The following is a 20,295-nucleotide window of genomic DNA, read 5'->3' on the forward strand; positions in this document are numbered from 1 at the left end:
TCATCAGTGCTTTTTGCCTGCAGGCTCTGAACTTCGTAGATCAGATGCACCTCCAACCACACTGTGGGGACAGTGTCATCTGACAGTGACTGTGAAAAGGAGTGGTAGGGAAGGTAACATTTTCCACTGACCCAGTTAAACATAGCAAAGAATTGGGTAAAAGTCCTTAGTGGATGTTAAGAGTTTAACACACGGCCAGTTTATCCTCAAGTATTTAAGGCTAATCTTATATATGCTAACATAAACTGAAAAATTTTTAAAAAACCACAGGCACTTTTACAGTTTCCTTTATTCAGTAATGGATTTTTATTTATTCAGTAATGGATTCCAATGTTATTTTCCTTTACTTAACAATGACTGTCCCAGAGCTTAATCCTTCCAAAATGCAATAGGGAGAAAAATAACACAGCAAGATGCACTCTGCTAATTGGACTTCCCAATATGGTGTGAGGGCATTTGTCACTCAGCCTGCTTATTCAGTGCTGCATATTCAAGCTGTTTCAGCAGGTCTAGCTACTCTTGTGGGAAATTAAGCTGCAATCAGATTCTGCAGTCATCCAGGTCTAGACTGTGATATTGATCAGAGAGCAGACAGACTGAAGGAACAAGGTTGAAATGGCCACTTTGTATAAGAGCACAGTTATTTGACAGAAAGTGATCTTTTGCAGATGCAAATCTGCTACGCGAGGTGAAATGTGGTTGACTCCAAAAGCTGTGAATTGGCTGGAAAGCCGTAACATAGGAAAGATTCCATTTATTTTAGTATGTCTGTCTCATGTCACCTTGTCCATGAATCTGAGTTACACCAAACCTTGGAGTTTGGTGTAATTCAGGATCTCTTTCAGATTTGTAGTCATTAATCACAATGTCTTTCATGGAAATTTCATCACAGATGTGAAGAAAAAGCATGCTGCCCTGACGCAAAGATTGCAGAATCTTTGATGAAGTTTCTCTGTCCACAAATTCTTTGGTAAGTCCCAGCTCGTGCCTACAACAGGAATCAACAAAGTTGAAACCCTCAGGAAAGCTATACAAGTTTCCATCATGTGACAGATTTTCAGCTCAAAGCTTTGTCCTTTATCAATACTTGATAACTACTGAACATGGGTTGTTGAAGTTCTTCATGCTTTGAACTAATTTTACCACAGCTATAAATGACATGTTGACCATTGAAGCAAGAATGGGATGACATAATGGAACCAAACATTTTCATCTGCCATTTTCAACTAGCTGATGATTAATTGTGAAATGTAATATTGATAATGTTCTAAGTGTTCCTGTCCAAAGCTGAGTGGGAGTGGGTATGTAATGTGAAAAAATATTTATTTGTATACAAATAATCCAGGCTAGAATGGGCAAAAGGCTACATAAAAATTACAATCCTGAACACTGACTTATAAAGCACAGATATAAATTCCAGAGGGCAAGTGATGACAGAGATAGAAATTACAGTTGTGAACTAGGGTATTATTAGCTCACAATCAGAAGTTCCTAACAGAAACTATAAAATCATTAACAAAGTTTTTTATTCTTAAGTAATATTTAGTAGTCTGAAGTAATATATTGTGCACTGTACAGGAAGCTCAAAGAAAACTGCCAGTGAATTGACACAGTCACTAAACCTAGGCTATAAAAAGACTATAGTGAGCACTACTACAGATGGAAAGGAAAGGACTCTTACTGAGGATAATAATAGCTGCAGATTTTAAGAAACCTCAGAAAATGTAACTGTCTAAAGAACTTCTAGTGGTACCTTATAAACTCTTCTGAGATCACAATATCCTTCACATAATGTTTTCATTTGTGAATAGGACAACCAAATTTACAGACATGCTTAAGCAAAACACATACAAAATAAAAATATTTTGAAATTTTTATTTCCTTTCCTATCTTATTTTTTATAAACCCCAGAGGATAAGCTAAATTAATGATTATTTTGAAAAAGATTCAAAAATGTTTTAAGTGCACTTGCATCCTACTCTTAGAAATATTTGATCCATTACTTCCTTCTCTGTGAAATAATGTCCGTGAAGAAAATACTTGGTCAGCTTTTGACCAAAGACTGGAAATAGCTCAGAAGATATTCCCTTTTCCATACCCCATGGTGCCTACCAGCAATGAGCACCCTGCTGTCTTCACAGCTGGAACTGCTAAAGGAGAGCCCCAGGATGACAAAGACCTTCTTCACAGAACCCTCCCTTTGGTGGGCTGCAGCAAGCATTGCTGACAACAGCTCCTAGTGAATTACTTTCTAGCTTACAACAAAAAGACTTTGTTCCAAAATTCTTTCCTAGGACCTACCTGGTACTAAAGATCTTTTTCCTCAAAACCAGCGAGTGCTCTACCAGACATAAGAGAGGAGAAATGGCCTGCACATCTCAGAACCATGAGTTTCTACACTGTGCCTGAGCAAAAGTTTAAAATTTCATATGACCATCATATATTTCTCAGAATAAAGGAAGCAAAAGGAGAAGTATTGAATAGCAAGCCTAAGAGACCAAGAAGTTCATGGCAATATCCACCAGAATGTCAGTTTAAGCCCTGCAACTTACAGCAAAGTAGACTTTTAGCAGAGAGATATTTCCCTTAGAGAGTTAAAAACCACTAAGTCCAAGATGAAGGAGACTGGTTCACAGCAAATAATTGAAAATTCCCCATGCTCTGGTCTAGATTCAATTCACCTGATTGCTGAAAAATAAAATAAACCATCACTTCATAGGATAACCTTGGTTAATCATTCAGTCTTCTACTCATAAGAGGAAGATGGCAGGTCACAGTGCTTGTCCTTAATAGCAAAAATAACTTCTTCATTGAAAATTCTGTGTCTCTATATAGAATTTTTCTTCAAAAGATTATAAAAGTTCATGTGAAAAACAGTGCACAGGGATGTTCAGTCTCGTCTGGCCGAATTGGCTTTGAAGCATTGGTCTCTGAGCCACTTGCTACAATTAACAGGTCCCTTTCCTCATTAATATTGGACCCAGCTGGTTCAGGCCCTGCAAGGATGGCTCATCTGGCACCCTGATGAGATCAGTGGAGGAACATAAATACAACAGAAGCCACTGCCATCAAAAAAGCTGCTTCTTCAGCATAAAAAAATAACTAATTTACATAAAAAAGTGATATTTCATTTTCTCATTCTATGACCATTAAAATAAATTGAGCATTTTCTTAATATCCAGAGGAATAAAAAAGGAGAAAAGCAAGAAGGTGTGGCACAGCAGTAGTGAGGACCAAATAAGACAGAAGGAAAGCTAGTTCAAGCTCAAACTCTTCCTTTTCCTTTTCCTTTTCCTTTTCCTTTTCCTTTTCCTTTTCCTTTTCCTTTTTTCTTTTCTTTTTGCTAAGATGCAAATATATTGAGCCAGAATGGTGTGCAAACAGAAAATTTCAGAAACTACAGATTCAGTATCTGAATCAGATACTGTTTCCCATCAAAGGATCTTTAGATGTTTCAGGAAAATTGATTCGATTCCAGTGCAACTGAGAATGTTATCCCACTCATCTGACAGAGAAAAGAAAATGACATTAATTGCTACTGGCAGAAAACAAGTCTGCATCAAAGCCTGGGCCAAACCTTCCAAATCTTGGTCTCTACTTGTAAGAGATTGTTACTGTCCATTCCAATGACTCTGGAGGCTGACAATACTTTATTTTCATATTCATATATATCTATTAAAAACAAAAAACAAAGAAAAAAAAACCCCACCAACTTTTAAAATCAGCTATTGGCTTCCTCAGGAAGCCAATGTTTTGACTGCTTTAAAAATTGGTCATTAAAAGACTTACAATAGGTTTCTTTTATCAACTTATTTCTTTGTAAAATAAGTTGATAAAAGAAACCTGTCTTGTTCATTAAGTTGACAGCCACTGCAACATTCATGCCTTCAAGACAACCAAGTTTTCAGTTTCTATAAATTAGTGAAGGGGCACCTCAGTGTTCTCACTCATGTTTCAGACACACCTGTTAAATAGTAGTGATTGTACTTGTGAGTTTATAATGCTTGCACTTCCTGTGGACGGTGGTGCCTCTCCTGCCACAGCCATGAGAGGATTTCCAAAGCTGTTCCAAATGTTTATTATGGGAATAAAAATTGTTATGCTGAGTGAAATCTTACATGTTGAAAAAGTCCAATTCCTCAGAAGGCTGTGTTCAGCCAACTTGACAGGCTGTGAGGGCATTTGTCCTGAGGCAAACGATGCACTGTCAGCCCGAGGGAGCCTGCTCTCCTGAAGTTTATCTGGGATACCACAGCAGATGAATCATTCTTCTGGTAAAAGCGTCCTTGTGTGTGCTATTAGGAAAGAAAACGGGACTCGGAACGCATTTAGCAGATCTGTAACTGGAGTTGAGTAATGCAGCCAAGCCCCAGATTTCAGCAACACATGCTACTCTGCCCTCACACTACTCGTAAACAACTTCTTTCCTTGCTGCTTTCCAGCCAGTTCACTTCCCTTTCTAATCCCAGGAAGTCACTGCCCACCCTTAAATGCTGAAAGATACATTTTAATCAAGCGGAGAACTGAACAGTAGCATAATTTTACTTAGAGCACACACCAAGCCACACTTCAGAGCTATTTGGGGAAGAAACCAACCACAGGCAGGCAGCCCCCCTTGCAGAGTTCAGGCTGGGTGGTCACTGGAGCCGGGGACAACACAGTCAATTCACACAGATGGCCACTAAGTCAGCCAGGCACATTTGGGGAATAGCCAAGGTGTTAAAAAGGAGATGCACACCTTCAACTCCCTGCAGCTCGAGTAGCCTAGACCTGCAGGAGGAAATTGATCTTTTTTCCTCTTCAGTAGCTCATCTGGGGAAAAAGTGCATTGGGAAAAATGCACTTAAGGCTGATCAGACTTTCTCCTGCCAAAATGTTTCTCTGTGTGTGATGAGACTGTCAATATTTAAAAAAATTCTCTCCATTATTTAGACCCAATATCACCTAGTAAATTCAATTTCTATTTACAAGAAGCTTAATAACTCCATTCTGTTGCAAATGCATCATTTTTCCTTACTCCCTGTACTTGTTCTACCCCTCAGTCCATATTTTTTCAGATTTCACACATATTCTCTAGGGTCTGTGTGCCATGTTTCTTGGTATGTTAATTGCTGTCAGATCAGAAGGAGCTGGGACAAACTGTACAGTACTCAACAGCCATTTCAGAAGATGGAGAATGAGGAAAATTTGCTTTGATCTGTTAAAGGCATACTGAGACACCAAGGATACTTGGTGAAGAGGGCAACAATCACCCTATGCTGATGAAGACCCATAATTCAAAGATGGGCTCCTATGCTCACAGAAGGCAAGGAGTAGATAAGGAACAGGAAGAAACAGCACTGTATTAAAGAGGGAACATCAAAAGCTGGAAAAAGATTTAGCAATTTGTGAGGGCTAATGTTTATCATTAATATTGTGTCTGGCTTTAGCTCTGTGGTCCCAATAGATTAAGAATTGCAAAACCTTCACCCTGAGTCAGGCTGAAGGAACATGAAGATATCAGAAAACTTCCTGACTTCCTACTTTTCATTTCATCTTATTTACTTCCTCTTCCTTGTTTTCTTCCCCCTTGTATGGCTGAGCATGTTATTCTTTACTGCATCATCCATGTCATACAGATGATGTCCATCCATAAGGCTGGGGAGGGAAATAACACATCTAAAAGACATAGATACACATTGCAGCTGCCATTCAACAAAGACACAGAGAGATGTGACAAAGTCCCCATCACACTTTGTCCTTCCATGCGTGTCCTCTCAAGGTCAGTAACTCCCACTACTTGCTAGCTGCAGCCACTGAATTTAAAATTAGTAAGCTTTGGGTCCCTTTAAATGTCACAGAGGGAGGCCCAAACCTCTTTAACCATAAAGATAACATCTGCCTCAGAAATGGAAAGCCAAAGAAAAAAGCCCAGACAAAACCAGTTGCATAAAACATGTAAAGTTTGCGCTACTTATTAAATACAAAATATAGTCATGTAAGACAAAAGCCTGTAACAGAAATTTTTAAAGCCTTGAAAATACAGTATTTTTTTGTATCTACATTCTCTGAATCTTATATTTTTACAGGTCTGTAAAAAATAGTTAACTCTAACATAAGTAGAAATGCCACAGATTTACCAGGGTCACTTGGAAAGTTAGCAGAAAGAGGTCACGCTTCCAATCACATTAATATACTAACGTGCCCAGCAGTAGATTATGTTAATTTTTAGAGTAATTTTTAAGATTTGTAATGCAACACATTACTTGATAGGATTTCTGAGCCTTCTTGGAGCTTATTAGTCTGCCTTTATAAACCAAATGTCAGCTTTATCAAAGTCAAACATTAATTATTAGTGACGGGCGAACCTCAGAAGGTTTAGAGGTTTGGTCTAGTTTGACCAGACAGGCATGAGACCAGCTGCTTTTGTGGGTCATTTTGATGGCAGATTGGACTCCTGATTCTGCAAATGCTACACAGTTATTGCACAGTAAGCACCCAGACAGAGCCTGCTGCCTTCTAGGAGGATAGAGGAGTGTCCTGAGCTCAGCAAGTGTGGGTCTGCCCTGACTCATCATTGTCAGACTGCCCCATCACCACTTCCCACAGCATCCCCTGCAGTGGGTGTGACTGGACAACAAAACATCTACAGGGAGCTGGGACTAGAACTGGAGAGGAGAGGAGAGGGGAGGAAAGGAGAGGAGAGGAGAGGAGAGGAGAGGAGAGGAGAGGAGAGGAGAGGAGAGGAGAGGAGAGGAGACATATACTGAGGTATACTACTAATGAGCCAGAGAAGTCTTACAAATATTCTAGGACAGACCTGTATAGATTTGTGTAAGCTAAATGACATATTAGGAGTCACAAACCCATGAGCCTGAACACAAATCAATATATTTGCAAGGGCTGTGCTTGAGTTGAAGAGCCCAGCCTCTTCTCAGGCCTTATTGGCTCAAGCAGGGTGACTTTTTACTCTAGCAGAGCATGCCAACATGGTGTAAGAGAATGGTATGACTTTGGGTTGAAGTTTGAAATAAAGAATACTGGATGTGCCAGCATATATCAGTGAAGACAGACCTGAGGGGGGCGTGTGTGAGGAGCCAAGCTTTTGGCCTGGAATTATGATTGCTTACAAGAAAATGAGAAAGTTTAACTTGTTTCTGTATTTCTGTGAGTAATCAGATGAGTTTTACTGCATGGCAGAGATTTACTGGGGAAACCTGTGATCACACTGAATAACCAGCAACAGGACTTCACCACCTAACGCTCCTCCCTGCCCTGTAACAATGGTCCTTCAGAGCAGAGCTACAAGGCTAGTCCATAACCTCTCTCACTTTTCTTTACTTTTTAACCTGAAGCTGTTGCTTTACATAACTATCACCATTGCTACTTTTGGGAGCAATAGCAGATGGCTCAGATCATCATCACCACAGCTCAGATTTCTTCACTGCCTAAGGGTGGTCTATCCCTTTCTCCTGTCGCCTGCTGAATTTTTAAGCACTGTATGAAGAGCTGGTAGATGAGAAAGTTCCCTACACTCACCCACCTCTTTATTAATTTTGAGGCAGTCTTCTGATGGAGGGGAGATGGGAAGGCATTATTTCAAACTAACAGTGAAAACTCACTGAAATCTCATCCTTCTGTTACTTTTTTTTCAAAGCTGCCATTGCATCGAGAGGGGAAAGTGAGCACTTGCATTTCAGCTGTTTTTTGAGAAAGAAGGACTGAGTCTTCTTTCATTTTGAAAAGAAACAGGCACATCCCTCCAGGGGATGGTTTTACCATGCATTAAAGAAAGCATCCATGTCATTTCCATTTCCTGTGGGGAAGTCTTTTCTCAGTGCTGCAACTTTTGAGAAAATTCCTGAGGTTCTTGTAACTTTCCTCATCCATTACATGGGGAACTTAAAGAAAAGGACACTTAGGTTTCCTTTCATAGTGAAAACCAGCCACCAGAAAATGGGCACTGGTGACACGAAGTGTAAAACTCCACAATAAATTTATGCCTAAGTAATAGAACAAATTGGTTGTGAAGCAGAATCTGAACCTAGTTCTCCCAAATTCCAGCTAACTCTATAGCTGCTGCACCAACTACAGAAGCAAGGAAAGATCAGCATCAATCTTCCCACATCTAATTATTGTAGAGAGCCTACATCTTCCCCCTTAGTGCTTGGAGATGGCCACTGGGGAGAAACATGGCTTTAGATGAATCTTTAGCTCACATCAGCCCAGCTACACTCGTGTCCCCATGCTAGAACAAGAGCAGGGGTTATGAGTAGCTGTGTCAAACCCATGTCAGATGCCTGGACACTATGGCAGTAACAGCAGCAGAAAGCACAAGAGTGAAGGACATTACAGCCATAAGGGGAGCAGCAGCCAGTGGAGGAGCAGGTGTGATTTCAATCATATCAGTAACAGGGACAGGCAGTGTGGAGGCAGATGGGCCTCTGACAGAGCAAAGGCAGCCAGCTGCAAGATGGAAAATGCTGCTGCAAAGCTGGGGAGACAGATGCTCTGATGGGAGTGGGACTGCAGCAGGAGCTGCAGCAGCAGGACCTGCAGCAGATGCTGCAGCTGCCTCAGAGCAGTGGGCAGCCAGAAATTAGAGATGCAGCTGCAGGTGCTCTTTGCTTCTGAATTCCTAGTGGTCACCACTTGCTAAATGGGAACAAGGGCTTTTACTTTTACACAATAATTTCTCCAAATTACTGGGGTGCGGCAATGCATGGCACTAAGATGAGACCAGGATTGCTTTTCTCAGTGATGATCAGCCACTACCCCACTTCAAAACAGCATTTACAGGCCATTCACTGGAGCAAAAAATACAATAAAGAGTTACTCTGAAAAATCCTACCTCTACCCCTTATGCTGTTCTGTAGCTGAGAGTATTTTATACCCCAGCTTTCTCTGTGAATGCAGACTCTTCTCAGCTGGAGGAGAACGTGACTGTGACACTTGCTGAAATCTTCATAAGATTGGATTGCTCCCAGATTTTCACCAGCTGTGCCCAGCCTAGGTCTTCTCTCAGCCTTGTGACAGGCCTTTGTTGAGCCCAGAGACAGACTATTTCATCAGATAAGTGGTAGAAATTATGCAAGCCTTTCCCAAACATGGCACAACATTCTGATAGTTTGGGACATATCAAACAAAACAAGACAATATTCAGAGCATGAAATTTTATCATGAAGTAGTTTTTTTTAATGTCTTTTCTCAGAAGCTATGCATTCAATATAAGCATCTGAACCTGCCCAATGAACATATATTATTCTGGTAGAAGAAAAGCTTCAACACTAAAATTGAAAGATTTTTGAAATTGGAAGGTAAACAGAAAATAATACTCTCCATGGCCTTGAGATCATGGTGAAGGAAGAATGGACACTACAGTCATGGTCAGTTAAAGATGTGCTCTGTTCATTCAAGAAGAGTCTCAGTTCTCTTTGAAAAAAAGGTGATATTTTCATTCACTATCCATTAGAACTATTTGAACACTTCTTAAAGATATTTATAAGTCTTTCTAGGCAAACATTTCCAAACTGTGTGTGCAGATGAGCCCTTGAGAAGTAACTTGATACCTCCTAGTTACACCATAATAATTGATATTACAAGCTCCAAATTTCTCCCTTTCCCTCTCCTTTCCCCCCCGCCTTCATTTATAACTGTAATTTCTATTCAAATGAAATCTTAAATATTCTGCCCTGACCTTTGCTGGAAGGAATTTAATTACCTATGGAGTTTACATAAATTATATGGCCTGTTTGTTTAAGATTAATATTACAGAGAGATCAATAGAGCCATGGAGCATCAGTATAAAATGGCTTCTTGCAAATGCCACCAAAGGTCACAAAATTCTTTCCAGGAAAAGGGGACAAGAGACATGGTGTGGCACATTCCTGTCGTCAGTCCAGTGTTTGTCACTGCTGCTGCATCTGCAGCCACTCAGGGATGATTTATCAGCTGTTGGAGGACACTTAGTACAAACACACTATAAGAACCAGCTGAGGAAAAATTAATTGAATGCAGTGATGACTACAATTCATCATTCTCAAAAAAATGGCTCAAACAGTGAGAGAAGGATGATACATTGACCACAGCTCAGATAAACTGCTATTTATAACACTCTTTGGAAACAGCCTCTTGCTCCCACAAATGCAATGCCAGTTTCCTTGTGGAAAAGGCAGCTTTTATTCTTGGTTTATGAGATGATGAGGACACACTCAGTATGCATAGTCAAAAGATTCATTAGAAATTACATGCTTGTAGCTTGTAGAGCTGCTTTCTGTGTGCCCTAGGTATGTTTACTAGAAAATCTGAATTTATTCTCATATTAGGTTGACAGATTTAATGCAGTGAAAGTGCAACACTGTCGACACTTCCTGGCTGATCAAGACTAGATGGAGTGCCAAGAAAATGTTTCCCCATGTTAAAAAGAAAATGGGTTGAGTGAACAGAGAAGAAGGAAATAGCAGAAGAAAGTATCCTACTGTTAGAGCAGTGATGTGAAAGGGTAAATTGGGTTTGTGTGGCCAGGTTTTGGTAGTGGGGGGCTACAGGGGTGGCTTTTGTGAGAAGCTGCCAGAAGCTTCCCTCATGTCTGGCCAATCCCTGGCAGCTCCAAGACAGATGGGCCTCTGGTCAAGGCCGGGCCAGTTAGAAATTATGGAAACACCTCTGTCACACACATAGAAGAAGAAAGAAAGGTATTGTGCAAATGTAATTGCATCCAGAGAAGACTGGGGTGAGAACATGTGAGAAGAGCAGCCCTGCAGACACCCAGGTCAGTGGAGAGGAAGGTGCTCCAGGCTGAGATTCTCCTGCAGCCCATGGTGAAGACCATGGTGAGGCAGCTGTGCCTTGCAGCCCATGGAGATCCATGGGGCTGCAGAGATCCACCTGCAGCCCCTGGAGGAGACCCACACCAGGGCAGGTGAGTGCCTGAGAGGAGGCTGTGATCCCATGGGCTGTCCATGGCAGGGACCTGCAGGCAAAAGGAGAAAAGAGCCCAGGCTGGAGCAGGTTTCCTGGTAGGACTTGTGACCTTGTGGGGGCCCACAGTGGAGCAGCCTATTCCTGCAGGATTGCACCCCATGGAAGAGTGACCCACATTGCAGAAGTGTGTGGAGAACTGTCTCATATGGGAGGAACCCACACTGGAGCAGGGGAAGGACTCTTCTCCCCAAGCACCAGCAGGAACAACCTGTGGTGAACTGACTGCAAACCCCACTCCCTGTGCTGCTGGGGCAGGAAGTCAGGGTGGGAAGGAGGGAGGGATGGGGGGAAGGTGTTTTTAAAGCCTTATTTTACTTCTCATTATCCTGCTTTGATTTTGTTAGTAATGAATTCAATTAATATCTCAAATCTGAGCCTGGTTTGCCTGTAATGGTATTTAGTGATCTCTCGTCTTAACCCTTGAACTCTTATATTTTCTCTCCCCTGTCCAGTTGCAGAGGGGAGTGATAGAGAAGCTTTGGTGAGTGCCTGGCATCTAGACAGGGTCAACCCACTACAATGTCCAAAGACTTACTACCTCTGAGTCAAACCATAGAGTTCAACCACAGCTTTCCACTGAGAAACCTCTGATTTTGACAATCAATGGTCCTATTCTGACCCTCACCAGAGTTAACACCAGATGCCAAACCTTTTTGCTAATATTGCTAATGTGAGGGGAGAATTTCACAAATGTCCACAAACTAGCAGCTCCCATTGTGACATCTTTTGAAAGAGACCAGTAATTAGTGTACACAGTTCTTAGGACCTCTAACCAATTAGCTCTGTGCCAAAATAGGAACTGAGCTTTTACGAAAATCAGTTCCTCACTGTGCTAATTAGCAGAGTTGGTTTTTGTTGGGTTTTTTTTTTAATCCGCAAGAGGTGGGCAGAATGATTTTAACTTGACTTTGAGACCTGCAGGCTGAATTTCCAGTCTCTGAGAGAAGGAAAAAGCAAAGTGGTACCCTCCTTTGTAGACTGGGATGGAATTCTTTGGTGACAACCATATTTTGGTTGGTATGAAAGTCTTTCTCAGCTCTGCTTGGGATAAACTTCTATTGGGAAGTGAGACTTACCAGCTTTATCTCCAGGGTATGAATTTTTGGGGCTATAATAAACATGGATTATAAACCAACTGGAAAAGTTGGGTTTATTGCTGTTCTACATAATAGAGCACAAAAGCACTTGACCAAGGACTTCTGCTCTACAAAGCAGTACAGCATGCAATTCCATACATAGGAAGATGACTTGAAGCTATATAATCTGGAGCTTCATTCTGAGTATAGTTGGATTCAGGCCTTTGGTTTGATCCACTGTGGAGAGGAGGCTCAGAAGCTGAATTGAAGTAGGATAAAACTTGGATGTTTAAAAGGCCCCAAAAGCCAAGAAGAGTTTTGATGTGGAATTTTGCTCTGAACAGCATTAGCAATATTACCAATCTTCCAATTACGATGCAAGCCTCTTTCAGCAAGCCTGGAGTCAGAACACCACGCTGAGGGAGCATTCAAACAGAAATGATACATTCAGGGCAACAAAACTCCCATTGTTTCCATGTCCTATAATAAAGCCTGTAAACCACAGATGCGATCAAGGCCATCTTTTGCTGGGCACTGCACATACAAGCAGGATGAGACAGGCTTTCCTCTGCTCACAGACCACGAGAGAGGGAGGGAGAAGGGTGAGGATGAGGGAAAGGGACTTGTCTCCATGCCCAGCTTGGCAGGAGCAGAGCCCAGCTCTGCCTTCTCACTCACAGCCCAGCAGAGAGGGAAGTACTTCCCACAAGTACCAGCTGCAGCTCAGATGGATGTTTTAGGTTACAGTTACAAAAGGAGGCACTAATGGGCAGCTCTGTTTGCTGGCTTGGAGCCTAGGGGTGCCAGAAGAGGTCTGTCCACTCACACCAGCAGATGTGCACACTTACAGCGTCGCTGGGATTTTAGCAACCAGGATGGGCTGCACCTGGTCCCTTGTACAGGGACAACTGGAAATGATCTACCAAGTGTCTGTCAGGCAATGGGGGACACTGATTTCTGGTGTAAAACTGCAGTTCATGTAATTAACTAATGAGAATATCTTTGATTTTTTCACCTATGTCTCATTTGATGTCGTTGATGGTGCAGGTTAAGCAGAATATGAAAACTTCCATGTACATTCTGTGCCACTGCCAAACTCTTACTGGTAGTCACCAGCCCTGGGGCAGGCTGCTAACACTCAGGCTTCACCACAGACCTGTGTGGATTTCTACCTTTTCTGAGCCGTGACAATTGTACCAATACCAGCCCATTTGGGCACAGGCAGAGGTGAAGTGTCCCAGAAGCCTGGAGGTGAGGGCCATTTGGTGAGTGGACTTGTGTTAGAGCATCCCACTCACAGGCCAGGAGGCATCTCCATACCTTCAGCATCATCTCTGAAGACCTTGTGGCCATCACTGAATTTTGAGTGAGCCTTTGGCTGGCTTTGTGCTTTAAGGGAGGGGATGGGTGTATAGGATAAGAATCATCATCTTTGCATGAACAGCAGAGCATTGAAGCTCAGCCTTGAGATTCTGCATCTTTCTTTTTTTTTACTTTTGGGGTTTTTGGGGGTTTGGGGTGTTTTTTGGTGGTTTTTTTTGTTTTATTTCATTTGGTTTGGATTTTATTTGTGATTCCTAAGACAAGACCATGATGGGGAGCAAAATGTCTTATCAATAGTTTGCAGTGGTAGTGACACAGGGCTTTAATTCAGGAGGATGTATCCACATCCTTTTTATTCCCTTAGGGACTATGTTTTATTCTAATGTGAAAGATACAGAAAATGTCCAGAAAGCCAAACACTGCTTCCAGGACAACTTTAAATTAAAACTTTGATTATGCAATTATTCGATGACCTATGAGAGGGGTAAGAGGCAGTTACTGGTTCATTTCTCTTGTGAGTCAGGATACCACCGCCAGAAATATTAAAGTAGTTTATAGGTTGTGTGATTCATTCTACAGAGGAAGGAAAACCCTTGAAAATAAAATTTAAATGATGATGTAAAAATTGAGTTTTTATCTGTGCATGTTACATCAGTGCAAATCTATGCAAAGAAACCTGAAACACAGCTTGGTCCCTTTAGGCATTTCTAAATATTCTCAATTAATAATAATTGAAAATCTTAAATACTTGAAAATGTATTAATGTATTACAGACATTGTCATTCTTGGCATAGTAAAAATTAAAACCAGCATTGAACATAAAGCATATTTTACCACATCAAACCTTAGCTATGATTAAGAATTCTCATCATTCCTTCACCAATAATTTCAAGTATTAGCCCTAGGCAAAACCTTTCTGGCATTCTCCTTATATTACCCATAACAGAATGTCAATTTTAGTACCTAGGTCCTTTCATGTGCCTTTCCTTGAGGTGAAATCCTTAGCTATGAAGGGGCTGTGGCACTTCACCCAGTTTTCCAATGATCTTCATGCAATTCTAGCCTGTAACCAAGCAGAGCAAATGTTTATGCACAGAGCTGAAACAAATCAGCGCTGATGCCACCACTGAGAACTGAGTGACCTTTGGCAGAGGAGCCCAGCTTCCAAGGTTCAGCAGGCAATGAGGATTAATTTTATGGTCTGGACAGAGTCCTGAATTCCAAGCATAGAAATTGGATGTTTGTAATAAGCTATTTACAGTTGCAGTTCTATTATTTTTATTGGTCCTCAAGGACCCACAAACAATGCTGTGCATTTTGGTCACCGTCTCCTAACTCATTGTGTATTCACTGTCTCCATAAATAGATATTGCTTGCTGGACAGCATCCTCCATATCTCTCTCTCTCAAAACAAGGAGCCATTGGGTTAAGAATTACAAAGGCTGAGAGTGAAAGAAGAGACACAGTTTTCTCAGCTCCCACATGGAGTGGCTATAACTCTGTCACCAGAGGAAATGTTGGGAACTATAGGAACAACCACAGCATTTTTAGTAACACAAATTTACAGAATGTCCAAAAGAGGAAAATTCTGTCAGAACTTAAAGGATAAAACACTGTAACGAAATCTTTTCATAGTGTTGTTGTCAAAGCCTTTCCTTATTTCTCTCTGGTACCTGAATACCACAGACAGGATATTCAGCACATTTTATCGTTGCTTGCAATTTTCATTTAATGTATGAAGCCCAGGCAAAGCTCTATGGAAAACTCATTCTAGATGTAAAAAGTATGGTGGTGTATGAGGTAAGAGTCATTTTTCCTGCATGCCCAGCCTAAAAGCTGCAGAGTGAGGGCCTGCAGAGACACAGATCTGGAGTCTTGGCTGAAGTTGACATTATAAACCTGAACTCTGCCAGGCAACATTTTACAATCATTCGGCTTTTCTTCCTCTGTGAATCTGTAGATTCTTCCAAATGCTCAGTATAGGCAGTACAGATTTATCAAGCACAAGGCTGGGAAGCTTCAAATATAAGGAATGTCTTGGATCCACTGCAGTTTGAATAGCAAATTTGGTCCATATACTGCTCTTTGAAACTCTTGCCATGAACCAGTCTCACAAAGTGACTGATAGATCTATTTTACTGTAATAATGTTAACTACATGTTAAAGCAAAAATGGACAAGGACTGCAGCAAACACCAGCAGAGAAATTGTAGATTAAATTAGAAAGGGAATAATTTTTTCCACATTTTCCAATTAAGTCACAGGGGACACTAAGCCAGAACCAGGATGGGTACAGGAGTTGCTGTATACTCCAGTCCAAAGTTGCGTCATCATTATACTGATTTATCAGCATGGTATCTTCTTGGAAAATTACAGGAGTAAAAGGAAAGAAACAGCATGGGAAGAGTCCAGCCCCTCAGTCAGTAGTGTTCAGAGGACCAGAGAGAGAAAGCCACAGTCAATTATTAACCAAGGTCAATATTTATGGCACAGGGAATCATTTTAAGTGTACATTATTCATGTAGGGACTTGTAATGAGCACTTCATGCTTGAATAGAGAATGTATATACTGGGATAATTTTAATAAGAAAGCTCATAGGAAACAGGATATATCTCCTCGGAAATGGTCAATGTGTCTGTCTGTCTCTCGCTCTTGTTCCCAATGAATCAGTCAATACTTTCCACCATTACAATTCATGATCAGAAATATCCTTCAGCTGGAAGTTGGTAAGAACGGAATGAGATGTTTTAGACTTTGGTTTTGAAGCTCCTATTTATGCAAACTGAATCCAGACTGTAAATTTTTCTTGAAAAATGGTAATGTAACCTAAATTATGTGAGGAACTCCAGCTATCCATTCCACATACCCAAACAGACAGAGGCCACTGCTGGGAGCATTTTCATTGCTCAGTTTGATGAAGTTTCTGAATCACACTTCCACTTGCTCCGTGAATCCTTCCTCCTCCTGGAGTGTGTATCAAGGATAAGGGTGTGATAAAACACTCTTGAACTAGGAAATGACAGCTTTGCTGTGACAACTGCTGAAGAAACAAGTGGCTGGGTTATATGACAGTAACATGTGAGCCCTTGCATTTGGGATTTGGCTTGTATTCCACACATTCACACAGCATCAGTCATTCACTGAGAGCCTGCTCTTTATGCTGCTGCTCTCACACACACAGAAGAGTATCACAGTATGCTGAGTCAGGCTTTAAAGGAATTTAGGCAAATAAAGATGCTGAATGGCTTCTAATAGGATTTCCAAATATGCCTAAGCACACAACTTCTGAAAGGCACCTCTGAAAACTCCATAAGGCAGTTATGTGCACCTCAAAGTGCTTGAAAATCTTATCATTGAAAGCAATTAAATTTCTTGCACTCTTTACCTGTGATTTTCAAGAGGGGCTGGAGAGTTTTAAGTGTTCTGGACTCTTTAGTTGTTGTGTCCTTTGAAAATCCCAGCCTAAGACCTTATCCATTGCCAACAACATCAAAGAGAGGAAGCTCAGCGAAGTGATTTAGAAGTTGGTACTAACAAGCACTCTAAATCAATCCAAAACATGTCTCATGCTGGGTGACGTCTGCTATTGATCAAAGGGACAGGACAAGTCAAGTCAAGGAAACATGATTGGGAAAATAATAAAACAGCCCCAGTGAATGTTTCAAGGTTTTTCTTAGCTTGAACGATGGCACTAAAGTGCACTGCTGGCTGAGAGGTGATCATCTGTGGGATACTCCCTAGACAAAGAGGAGACAAGGTATATTAGAGGGACAGTAAAAATGAATTTCCCTCCTCATGACCCCTTTTTTCAATCTACAGTTTATTTATGTTCTTAACATTAAGACTATACACAACTAATTCCTTTCTGACAGATGATACATTGCTAACATAGCACCGTAGATTGGTACTCTGCAAGGACCTGGCAAAGCAGTTGGTGAGCCTGTGAAAAAACTGTGGGAGATACTGCCAGTTCACAGACCTGCTGATGGAGTCAGATAGCCTGGAAAGTGCAGAGAAGTTGGGAGACCTGCTACCAGGACAGGGCTCTTCTCAAAAGGAATCATTATCCAGGTCCATCTTACATAGAGGAGGTTTTTTTGCCTGAAGTCACTGAAGACACCTTCTGTCTCAAAGGAAGGTCAGCTATTGTTTTATGCATGCTGGGTAGTGTTGTGTTGCTTCTTCTTTTTCTATCAGAACTGAAAATCTGGTTGAGAAACATCCTACTGGCACAATTTCTGAAGGCCACCCACACATCCCTGTAACTTAAACCTCTGTACTTAACATAGGGGTAAATGTCTCCCCAGGGAAGAGGGGGGAAGGACCATGTTGCAGAGTTACAAACATCTGCAGGGATGGAAGCCCATGAAGCATGTATGTTTTACAGAAGGAACTCAGGAGAGGGGGAGAGAAAAGATCTTTGTAGCCTGGAAGGACAGATCTTCATTCTCCAGGGGCAGGTGAGGAAGGGGATGCAAGGTCATGACTGAGAAAGGTGAGATGAATAAGGGCTGAAAGTCTCCTGATGGGATGTGACTGCAGACTGCCCTGGAGATTCCATCCCTCTAAAAGGGCTGGGAGCTGAACAACATTACCCTGAACTGGGAGACACTGTGAACAAGGCCAAACCAGCAGCCCCCCTGCCTCAAGTCAGTGTCTTCTCCTTGGCTACAGATTGCAGCCAAACAAGGATGCAAATTGTAGCCAAACAGTTTGCAGAATTGCTGCCTTTTTTTTTTTTCCTTTGTTTTCTTTTGTATTTTTTAATCACATAAAGTAAGTAATGAATTTTAAAATAACATCCTTAAAGCTGATCCAAGCTACTCCATTGCAGCTGTAAGAAAAACTACCCTGGTCCAGCTGGCCTGCTGCAGAATAACTCCAGACAGCTGGAGACATGGTTAAAGGAATCTAGTCCTCCACAGCTGGGCGGCCGAATGAAAAAGTATCGTGTGATGATCTCCAAGAGCTGCTACTACAGAGGAGAGAAACCCTGGAGACAAGGGAAAGATAGTCTTTGAGAGGTGTAAAATTCTCACAGTCAGCCAGAGAAAGTAGTTGTGTGTGCAGGAGAGCCAGCTCAGCCTGACTTCCTATGGATTTGCCTGTGGTGGATTCGTGGCTGTCTGATCTGAAAGAGATGCCAAGTGAAGCTTTTATCAAAGCCAGGGAATTAGAAATCTCTCTCTCCCAGAAGGATTCTCTTCTGATTCTTTCCCCCAGTGAATGGATTAATAGTCTCCATCCTACCTGCCTGCCTGAGACTTGCAGGAATTTGCTACTACTTTGCATGACTGAAATGAAAAGAGCAAGTGGGTTAAAAATGCATCCAATTGAGGAAGAATACACACAAAGAACGTGATACTCTTGTTTAGAAAAACATGCTGAAAATATAGTTGATGTGGAACATGCCATCCCCACAACATATTTCCTCTTTAGCCCCTGAATTTTCTTCCTGGTCTGGAAGAATTTTTTTTTTTTTTATATAAGGAGTGGGAGAGGAAGGACAGAGCTGAGCATTAAGGGCACTGAGGACTTACAGCTGGCAAAACCAAACCATTATTTTCAGCTACTCTAAAGAGCTCTGGATAAGTGCAATCCTGCAAGCTGCCTGCCTGCCTTAAGTAACAGGAGTTTCACTGGCTTGCATCAGCCAGCCTCTGGCTCTCCTTATGCTAACCAGGCCAGCATTATTGTATTACATTTAATGGAGCTCCTTATGTCATTCCAGCCTTGCTTCCTTTTTCTAATCCGTGTGCTTTCCCTCCCTCCCATCACCTCTCCCTCCTCTCAGCTGGAGTATGCATACGTGTTCCTCTTCCCCTGTACCAGACACCACTGCAGTGCAGTGCTTATGATTACAAATCATCTCATTAAAGCCAGACAGCCACTCAGCTGGATGCAAATCACTGACCTCCTTCATTTATGAATGTCAGATTTTTCAGGGTGGGAAGGGAGGGAGGAGCAGGGTGGAAAGCGTTCCATTAAATGGCATCCATCAACCCTATCACATTTATAAGCTAATAAAAAGGCTAAAATGAAGTTCATTGGGACTGGCTGGATCTAGTAGTACCAGCTGGTTCTATGAAATATTAATAGAAACAAGACACGTCTCTGTGTTGGAGTCAGTTAGGTGAAAGGATGATACTCTTATTGATAAGTTACTGCCCTGTCCATTCTTCTGAGTGACATCTTCAATTTTCCTTCTGGTAGTGTTAATCCTTCTCTGCAAGTGACAAGACAAGGCTAAAACACAGGAGACTCTCCTACTGAAGAATGAAGACAAATATTTTACAGGGTATCAAAAAGATAGCCTCAACTGGCAGGTCACACCTACTATTTTGACCTTTTCCCAGCATCTGTGAACTTTGCTGCCTTTGTGTAATTCAAAGGCAGAGCTTTGGCTTTAACTGGTAGAGGGAGACATGTCAGGGAAGGTGTTGAACCTGAATCCTGAGGGAAAAAAATGCAAACTGTAATGAAGAGTTCAGATGATGAAAATGCTGTTTAGTAGCATGGCAGAAGAGCTTGATTCAGGATTGATCAGGATTGATGAAGGTTTTCCCCATTTTGGTCGCCTCTCAGTTCAGCAGGTTCTTGGACTTTGAATTAGGAATAAATATGAGCTAAAAAATTCTGCTTTTTGCTGGTATACATAGGCAACCTGGACATTCACATATCAAGGCAATTAGCTCAGCAGATCCAGACAGATAGGGCCAAATAGCTTGAACAGAAAAGCCAAATAATAAACAGGCCTGCACTAATCTCAAAGATCTACAGATGGTCCTTTCAGGTTGCATGAGCACTATAGCATTAGAGGAAGGAGAGTGTACCAAATGACGTCTGTCCTGTGGCAGAGCAGATCATCTCCATCCATGTTAATATCAATTAAGCACTTCTCACCAACACTGAGAAACATTCTCATCTAGCCTGG

Source organism: Melozone crissalis, unplaced genomic scaffold (assembly GCF_028551555.1).
Source record: "Melozone crissalis strain CALT ecotype California unplaced genomic scaffold, PUWL_Pcris_2 ptg000002l_1, whole genome shotgun sequence".
Taxonomy (NCBI): Eukaryota; Metazoa; Chordata; class Aves; order Passeriformes; family Passerellidae; genus Melozone; species Melozone crissalis.